At 37.9% G+C, this 9,965-nt stretch overlaps 1 pseudogene; it reads right to left on the minus strand.

The window, feature by feature from the left end:
* Positions 1-202: 202 nt before the first annotated feature.
* LOC100969889 (putative elongation factor 1-alpha-like 3) lies at positions 203-1,579 on the minus strand (annotated as a pseudogene).
* Positions 1,580-9,965: the final 8,386 nt, after the last annotated feature.

Below are 9,965 nucleotides of genomic sequence, written 5' to 3' on the forward strand. Positions count from 1 at the left end.
TAACTTAAAACTGCCACACGCAAAGAAGAGAATCAAAGTGGTACTCAAAACATTTTCCTTTCCTTCTGAAGATTTTACGATGCATTGTTATCATTAAGCAGTCTTCTACTATTAAACTTAAATGGCCAGTTTAAACAGACAGCCCTGATACCATTCCTCCACCACTGATTAAACCCGGGGTGGCGGGTATTAGGGATAATATTCATTTAGCCTTCTGAGCCTTCTGGGCAGACTAGGTGACTTTGCCATCTCCAGCAGCCTTCTTGTCCACAACTTTGATGACACCCACAGCAATTGTCTGTCTCATATCATGAACAGCAAAGCCACCCAGAGGTGGATAGTCTGAGAAACTCTCAACACAAATGTGCTTGCCAGGAACCATATCAATGATGGCAGCATCACCAGACTTCGAGAATTTAGGGCCATCTTCCAGCTTTTTACCAGAACGGCGATCAATCTTTTCCTTCAGCTCAGCAAACTTGCGTGCAACGTGAACCATGTGGCTATCCAGTGCAGGGGCACAGCCAGCGCTGATTTGGCCTGGATGGTTCAGGATAATCACCTGAGCAGTGAAGCCAGCTGCTTCCACTGGTGGGTCGTTTTTGCTGTCACCAGCAACACTGCCACAACAAACGTCCTTGACAGACACATTGTTGACATTGAAGCCCACACTGTCCCCAGGAAGAGCTTCACTCAAAGCTTCGTGGTGCATTTTGACAGATTTTACTTCAGTTGTAATACTGACTGGAGCAAAGGTGACCACCATACCAGGTTTGAGAACACCAGTCTCCACTCGGCCAACAGGAACAGTACCAATACCACCAATTTTGTAGACATCCTGGGGAGGCAGGCACAAGAGCTTTTTAGTTGGACGATTTGGTGGTAGGATGCAGTCCAGAGCCTCAAGCAGCATGGTTCCACTGACATTGCCATCCTTATGGGTGACTTTCCATCCCTTGAACCAAGGTATGTTAGCAGTTGGCTCCAACATGTTGTCACCATTCCAACCAGAAATTGGCACAAATGCTATTGTGTCGGGGTTGTAGCCAATTTTCTTAAGGTGCTGAATTGATTGCCTCGTATCTCTTCTAGCTGTAGGGTGGCTCAGTGGAATCAATTTTGTTAACACCAACAATTAGTTGTTTCACCCCCAGTGTGTAAGCCAGAGGGCATGCTCTTGGGTCTGCCCATTCCTGGGGATGCTACCTTCAAATTCACCAACACCAGCAGCAACAATCAGGACAGCAGAGTCAGCCTGAGATGTCCCTGTAATCATGTTTTTGATGAAGTCTCTGTGTCCTGGGGCATCAATGATAGCCACATAGTACTTACTGGTCTCAAATTTCCACAAGGAGATATCAATGGTGATACCACGTTCATGCTCAGCATTCAGTTTATCCAAGACCCAGGCATACTTGAAGGAGCCCTTTCCCATCTCAGCAGCCTCCTTCTCAAATTTCTCCATGATTCTTTTGTCGATGCCACTGCATTTTTAGATCAGATGGCCAGTAGTGATAAACTTGCCCAAATCTACGTGTCCGATGATGACAATGTTGATGTGAGTCTTTTCCTTTCCCATTTTGGCTTTTAGGGGTAGTTTTCATGACACCTCTGTTCTGGCGGCAAACCCGTTGTGGAAAAGGGGGACAATTATTTTTTAGTACCTAGGTATGCTGGACACTAGAGTAGGAATGAGACCCTATAAGGCGGTGAGCTAAAGAGACATGCTCCCTACCATCAAAGAATTTATATTTTAATGTACATATTAAGAATGTGAACAGTTGAATATATAATGAACATTATAAAAAACATGTGAAGGTAAAGACACTATTCAATAGTGTCTATTCAATGACACTCGAAAATAGTTTCTATACTATACAATAGAGAGTTGTGGGGTTTGCGTTGGCTTCCTGTGGCTTCCTCCTGTGATTTCTGCTGGATCCTCTCCTCTTCCAGACCAGCCTTTCAAGGTAGAGCACTTTAAAGCTTAGTCTTACAAATTATTCTCATCACTACTACATTCTAATACTGTGATTTGCCTGGAATCAATAATGCTTCCATCATTGGTATAATCCTATTACTTATAATATCACATATATCTTGCTGAATCCAAATTTTTATCTCATTCTAATATTTCCCCAAGCTGTAGGCTCATATATCTTTACACTAAGCATTCACGTCCAAACAGAAATATTGATATCTCAACCCCATTCTACCCCATCCCCAAATTCTTTATTTCATTATTTGTTAATCTCAATCACACAGTTGCTCAGGACAAAGATCTTGGAAGCATCCTAACTGCTCTTTTTTTATAATGCAACAGAATATCTGGTCATCTGCCTTTAGAATATAGGCCAGGTCTGATCACTTGTCAACAATTCCACTGTTCCTATCTTAATCCAAGCCACCAGTGTCGCTTTTCTGACTATGTAGTAGCTACCATATTGGTCTCCCTTTTTACATTTTACAGTGTATTTCCCCTACAATCTATTATCAATACAACAATCTAAGTAATCATTTCAAAATGCAGATTGGTGGTGACTCTTCAATGTCTACAATCAATCTTTACACTTCGTGTAAAATCAGAAATCTTTACTGTGTTCCAAAATGCCATACATGTTCTGGCCATAGGATTCTTCTCAGGCCTCATAATCTGCTGTCCTTCTGGATGGCTGTGATCCAGCCACACTGGCACCCTGCTCTTGAAACTGAGCAGATGTTGCTTTTATAGAAGTCTACATTAATTCCCTCTAGAGAGAGGTTCGTATATTTGTAACTCCATCATCAAGACTAGGTTCTATATATAGGCATTTTCCAGAGACTTATTATTGATAATAGTGCATGACACACATCCTTTTTGAGTTAGTTTCTTTGTTTCCATAATGTGAAATTTTCATTTCCTTCTGTAATAAGATGCTATCTTCCCAAATAAAATAATTGACTCTGACTTATTTCTGAAAGTTTATAATTTTTCTAAAATGTCATACAATCTTATTCTAAATTTGTATCAGATTCTAAGATCCGATTATTGGGAAATGCTTTGACTACAAAAAAAGTTTAAAGGAAATTGCTTTATGAGAATAGTCATCTAAATTAGTAATACATTGTTAGTTTGTGTATACTCAATAAGGAGAAAACAGTCATCTTTATATCCATATTATTCTCCAAGTTTCAGAAAGGTAATCCAGTTGCTGAGAATTCAACAGCCCCTATGATATTAAATGGAAATGTTCATGCAATTACTGACTTTATGGTTCTTAGTTTATTCCTGAGGGAAAGTCAATAAAAGAATAAAGGAAATATACTTCTAACTCTATTGGTTTTAATATGAACATTTTGTTTAATTGCTAATATTGTTTAAACATACATCTCTTTCATCTTAAAGCATTGTTATTCACATCCTCCTCTTGATCAAATAAGGAACTAATTCCATTGAATTATCTTAAATATGTTAATAAGTAAACAATAAATTAAATGATTGTTCCTTTAGAGCCTCTGGCATTCTCTCACATATATCTTCTTCTATTGTCCATATCCACTTTCTTCTACTGATAATATATTTCAGTAAAAATATTCATAGCCATCATTCTCCTTGATGTGGAGCAGATTTTTCCATGTTAGTAAGTGAATGATTATTACCCTTGGTTCTACTTTTGCCCGACATCAGTTTTTCATAGGTGTTCAGCTAGGCACTTGCGGCCTAATCTATTCTTCTCCACATACCAATGAGATACCATCTGGATACAACAACAACAGAAATTCAGTTTTCTAAATTGAAGCTCTGTAGGAATTAGTGATAATGGTTTTTAATTCCTCACCTGACCAATATTAATCACTCATAGTTTCTATGTAATGTAGCTATCCTTTTTTATTCTATATATCTTGTGAACTAAATGTTTTATCTATCAAAGCATACTGCAGAAACAAAGAAGCTAAAAGAGAAAAAAGAGAAAGAAAGAAAGAAAAAGATCTGCAGGCAGTAAGGGAAGAAAAGAAGAATGGAGCCACAATGAAATAGAAGAGCTCCTGCTTTGTTCCTGCTGGTCCAATGTTTGGAAACTGGCTGGTGCTCTAATTGTATCTCACTGTTTCTCTTTATTTTGGAACAAATGGCTAGAATGACTAGCCCAGTCTCTGACAATTTGGCCTCCATCAGTGACACTGAAGTATTTCCCTCTTCCTCAAATTACTAATAAAATCTAAATAAGCTCTGCTCCCACCTGCTTAAATTTTACATCTACAATATCTGGAGATGAGCCAAATTTATTTGCTATAACCCTATTCATCTTGGAATCTAATTACCAGACACCTCCCTCAGAAGCCTATGCTCAAACTCCATCTCCCACAGTTCCTATTAGTGTGTGGGGAGACACTGACTTGTATCTCCTGCCCCTATTTTAAATTGTATCTCTAATTCCAGGTTAACATAAGACCTGCACATTCTATCACAATCTACCTTCAGAGCAATGGAGAGAAAGATAAGATTAAAATTTCAAATACAGCAAGTCTGCTTATCCCATTGTAAGGGTTTTGATTTGGAAGGACTGGGATCCTGAGACATGAACTTGAGAAACTGGGGTAGATGCACTAGAAAATTTTGAAAACCTAGACTTGTTTCCCTCATAGGATCTTCAGAAGCAGCCCACTCCTCTGCCTCTCAAGACAGCATGCCTCCCCCAGCATAAGTCTCTGCTCCCCCTCATGGCCAGAAGATCAACAAAACAGGATTGTTCACAATGTAACTTGATAAATAAATTGCTATGTTACCTGAAGGAGGAATGATACTATATCGTTAAAGATCTGTAGGAGTAAGTCCACATGTACTTGTATGAGCTGGGAGAGAATGGATCTGGTAAGAGCTAGAACAAGAAGGGCAGAACATAAAATTTGGTGAATTTTATAAACATGGAAGAAATCTCCTGTGATAAGAAAATAAACATCCTGATAAGGATGCCAGAAGATAGCATCATTATGCTGCTAGCAAATCCCTGTGAAGCTTAGAGAAAGTAATGATCCACCCTAAGTAAACAGAAATAATAGAACTATTGTGGCAAGTTGAAGAAATATTCAAAAAAAGCCATACAAAACTGAACATGTTTTAGTGGATACCATGTAACATCAAGAGCCTACCAACTGACTATGGTTTACTGAAGACAAATCATAGTTGGTAGGAGATACCTGGGTGAGAAAGGTACTGGAATTAATTGAGAAGTGGAGGATGTTGTCTGCAGGCAACTTGGAAGGAGATACTAATACAGAAGTGACCATCCAGATAGCAAAGGGCATGACATAAAGGAGGTGATAATGATAGTGCTTAACCATCAGTAGCAAGCTGTTTGCAACTGTTGCAAGGAGTAGCAAGATCTTAGTCACAGGCAGGTGACTAACCTTTAGAGATATCCAGGGATGGTAAGTGTAATATGGTTTCCATAGAGACAAGATAGAGAAGAAATTGGCAAAGGGTTTGCTTAATCTATATAAAGGAAGAGACTGTACAATTGATAGACACCTCAATTTAAAGTCAGAAGCTTTATGCCAATTCAGATCTGAGTTTTCATACCTTAAATTGATTGACTCAAAAGATGACCAGGTCCCCAGAGAAAAGGACCTACAAAGTCATGGTAAACAAACACTGTGATGATTCCCTGCATCCTTCCCCCAGGGGACTTATGGCTATTTGTTAGAGTGACTGTATACACAGGAAATGAAAACATCAAACTTTGGATTTGCGAAAAAGACTCTGGATCCACGGGGGTTAGTGTTTCCATGGCCTGACACAACAAATGTACAATTAAACATAAGTAGCTATGACTGCTTTCCAGTCACTTTTGTTTCCTTGTGTAAAGAATCACCAATCTGGCCTCAGGAATTAATGCTTTGATTACACACTGTGGGAAGGTTGCTAAGAAATGTAAAATGTCTGAAATTTTTACCCTGCTTGCAAAATAAATAGTTACCCTGACAAAGTTTCATAATTCTGGCAAAGAACATGAGACTCCTAGGTCACTTATAAGGAACTTTATTACTCAGGGCACAGTATGAAAAACCACCAATCTTTCAAATCAGGGTGCTTGCAAACCACCTAATCTTTGTCTTGGAATGACATATCTTTGTTAAACTTCTCAGGAAATCCATGCATCCTCCACCCTGGAATGAGCCACTGTATCTTCCAGTGCTGTTTACCTTACAAATATAACTGAAAAGACGGTCCAAAAACACAGTATGATAAAGTCATGCACAAATGAAAAAGACTCATAGAAAATTGTCTCCCATTAATACCCGACACTCATTTCTATACCATTTAACTACTGATGAATTTTCTCACAAGTGTACCATCTGCCTGCCACTTTGACTCTGATTGATATGACTGCCAGGGGCTAGGGCTAAATCAGTTTAATTTGTGTTATGCAGCATTTAACTAAAGCTACTATTAACAGAACCCCCTAACAGCCAAATGAATTATTGACTTCAGCACTGTCCTCCATATTCCCAGTTGAATAAACCCCATAAAGCTAACAGTGTCTACCTTAGAAAGTCAGGTGGCATTCTACTGTAGTTTTTGTATTAACTTTTCTACCAAGTCCAAAGCATTAATACAGGTACAGCGGGTTACATTAAAGATCGCCTAGATACCACCATGGACAACAACAAGGACAATTCCAATACTGCCTAATCCGGATAGCTTCCAGAACTAACACAGTATTTCCTTAAACACTAGAAGGAGTCTTACAACCAACCCTAAGGTGAAAGTCACTGTTTTTTGGTGGGGAGGCAACTTAATACCCAGCTTCGAATATAAGAAATATAATCCCAATGGCACACAAAGGGACTCCTGGAAAGAAAGGGTTATTTACAATTGTCAGAGGCCTCCAAGAAGAGTTACTCTGATCCTCAGTTTCATCATGAGGAAATGTCAACTAACTGTTGGCATGGACGAAGAGAACAGATTGAAATGAGTAGTTCCTTCAAAAATGAAGCCCAGACTCAACCATTTGAAATGAACTAGGAACCCTAGGGTCTACAGGTTGGCAGGAGAAGGGGTGAAAATTGGAAACATTGTCAACTTGTGACCCACGGGTCAGACATAGAGGATCACAACAAAAGCTTTTGGTTTTTGTAGTGCATATTGTAATGTCCTATTCCCATAGGAAGAAAAACTTTTTTATTTCAAATACAATTAGAAAAGTTTAATTTTTAGAAACTTAAATGCTAAAATGATTTTTATATCTCTATCACATATAGCAGAAATTGCAGTAGACTACCAAAAATTCATCTATAAATTAGTTCATTTAAAAGTCACATTTTAAAATTAAAATACATACTTATTCTCTACATATATTATGCTGTAATTAAAATGACAACTTGGGCAATATTAGAACTCTGATTTAATTGAGGGATGTTTGGCTGATTACAAACAATGTATTCATTTTTTAAAAATGAAATTCTAATTAGCGTTGGCTTCCTGTCAAAATCAGTAATTAAGAAAGTTGTCAAAGTCAATCCTATTATTCATCTTGATAATGAAATTATTTAAACATCAAACATAAACATTCTATTAAAATGAAGAGTATAATTGTTGTTAACATTGCTCACTGGGCTTAATAAATATATCATATCAGCTGCATTATCCACCTAAATACCCATACACAGATGCTTGTGATTAAGAATTTGTAAACTTATCAGAGGCTGAGATTATTTTTAAAATAATATTTAAATATGCTGATTTGGTACAAGTGACAATTGTGGGTAAATAAGGCTCCATTTTTTTTTTGAAAGCAAATTACTATGGTTTTATGAGCTCTACTTATTTAAAGTGCTGGATTTATGCCTTTTGGCATATGTCCATGAAACTATTATCCATTGCCAAATATATCCATTGCCCATGGAAGTTTTATCTTGCCTATTTAATTCCTCCTTTCAGCCTTTACCCATCCCTTTTTCCAACCACTGTCAGCTTTTCTTCACTATATATTGGTTTGGATTTTCCAGACTTTTATATGAATGCAATTAGAGATTATGATTGTGGCTCAATTATTTTACTCCCCTTAATTATTTTGAAACATTGAGATTCGTCTGTGGCATCTTATAAATCCATAGTTAATTATTTTTTATTGTTGAGTAGTATTCCATTGTATTGCTATATTCATTCATATTTTGTTGGACATTTGGGTTGTTTCTAGGTATTGTTTTATCCTACTACAAATAAAGATGATATGAACATACATGTTCATGTACAAATCTTTTTATAACATATGTTTTTGTTTATCTTGGATAAATACCTAGAGGTGAAATATCTGGATCATATGGTAAGTCTATATTTACCTATAGTAAACAAACTCATATTTCCATTTCTCCTCCTGTCCACCTTTATGTTATTGTTACAGGATTCCTTTGGTGCTGCTTCACCAGCTGGAAATCTCTGTGGCTGGGTTCTCTCTGCCTGCTCAGCCCAGCAGGCTGAACTGAGCTTGCACTTGCTCAGATCTTGCACCTGCAGTGGCTTGGTACTCAGCCCGCAGCTGGACCGGGCATGCTACAAGCAGCTTCTGCATTGGGCACTGGTGTCTAGACAAGAGGAGCCTGGTGGTGCCTAAAACCTTGGAGATGCCAGCAATTGCAAAGCCCCAAGGAATGTTGCAGCTTCTGCTTGGGGAGTCCTGAGGTCTGAGCCCCCAAGAGATGTCACTGTTCTTCACTTCCATAGCTCAGCGAACATGCTACAGCTCTCTTTCTCCTGTATTTCAGTGAATGATAGCATGTTACAGCTCTCTATCTCCCATAGGCTGGTGGACAGGAGCATGTTAACAGCTCTCTTTTATTCCCACTGCCCATAGCTCGGCAGGTTTCAGGTTTGTGTCCTACAACCAAGAGGAATAAGGTGTGTGGACACCAGAGAGTGAGTAAGGCAGAGAAGAATTCTATTGAGCAACAGAAGGAACACTCTCAGTTGTGAGAGGGGACACAAAAGTGGGTAGCAGTCTGTGTGGTTGAGTCCAGGGTTTTTATGAGCTTACAATGGAGAAATGAATGCTGATTGGTCCATAGGCAGTCTTTGGAAAAAGCACTATTCATTTGGATAAAAGGCATCATCCAGAAGAAACAAATCGAGAAAGAGAGGGTAAGGCAGGAATGGAAGTTCTCACTCCAGTCATGGACTCTATCCAGAACTCGCAGTTAGGATTTTAGGCTTCAGGCTGTCTTTGGCTTGAAGGTCAGGTTTCACCAGGGACCTGTCCCTGTCTGCCTAGGAATTTGTCTGTCTCCTGTCACTATTGCTATTACTGCAGTACCTTTACTTTTTAATTTGTTATAAATCCCAGAATATATTTTCTTCAGCCTGCAGTTATTTAATTTTTAAAAAGATTTAAATTATATGATAAACTCATATGCATATGTGTGTTTGTGTATATATAAATGTGTGTGTGTGTGTGTGTATATATATATATATCTTATGTCATTCTGGTTCACTCTCCTATATATATATATATATATATATATATATATATATATATATATATATCTATCAAAACTTCCATCTTTCATTATTTTTCTTCAGCCTGAAAGATGTTAGCATTTCTTAATGTGGATCTCCTGGTGATAAATTATTTCAGTTCTTTTATTTCTGAAAAAAATTTCTGTTGTTTCAATTTTAAATGATACTTGTGGTAGGCATAGAATTTTATGGTGATGGTTTTTGTTTTGTCTTTTTGCTTTCAGTTTTTTAAGGGTGCTTCTCCAGTGCTTCTCCTCTACATCCTTGCTTACCTTGTTTCTGACAAGTGATATCTCCCTCTGCCTTTTGTCCCTTTCTGTATAACATGTCCTTTGCCTTTGGATTGTGTTCTCCTTGTGTATGTGTTGAATTGTGTCTTAAAAATTCATATGCTGATATTTTAGGTCCCAGTACCTAAAAAGGTGACTGTATTTGGAGGGAGTATCTTTAAAGAACTAATTAAGGTTAAATG

This window comes from Pan paniscus, chromosome 1, assembly GCF_029289425.2.
Source record: "Pan paniscus chromosome 1, NHGRI_mPanPan1-v2.0_pri, whole genome shotgun sequence".
NCBI lineage: Eukaryota > Metazoa > Chordata > Mammalia > Primates > Hominidae > Pan > Pan paniscus.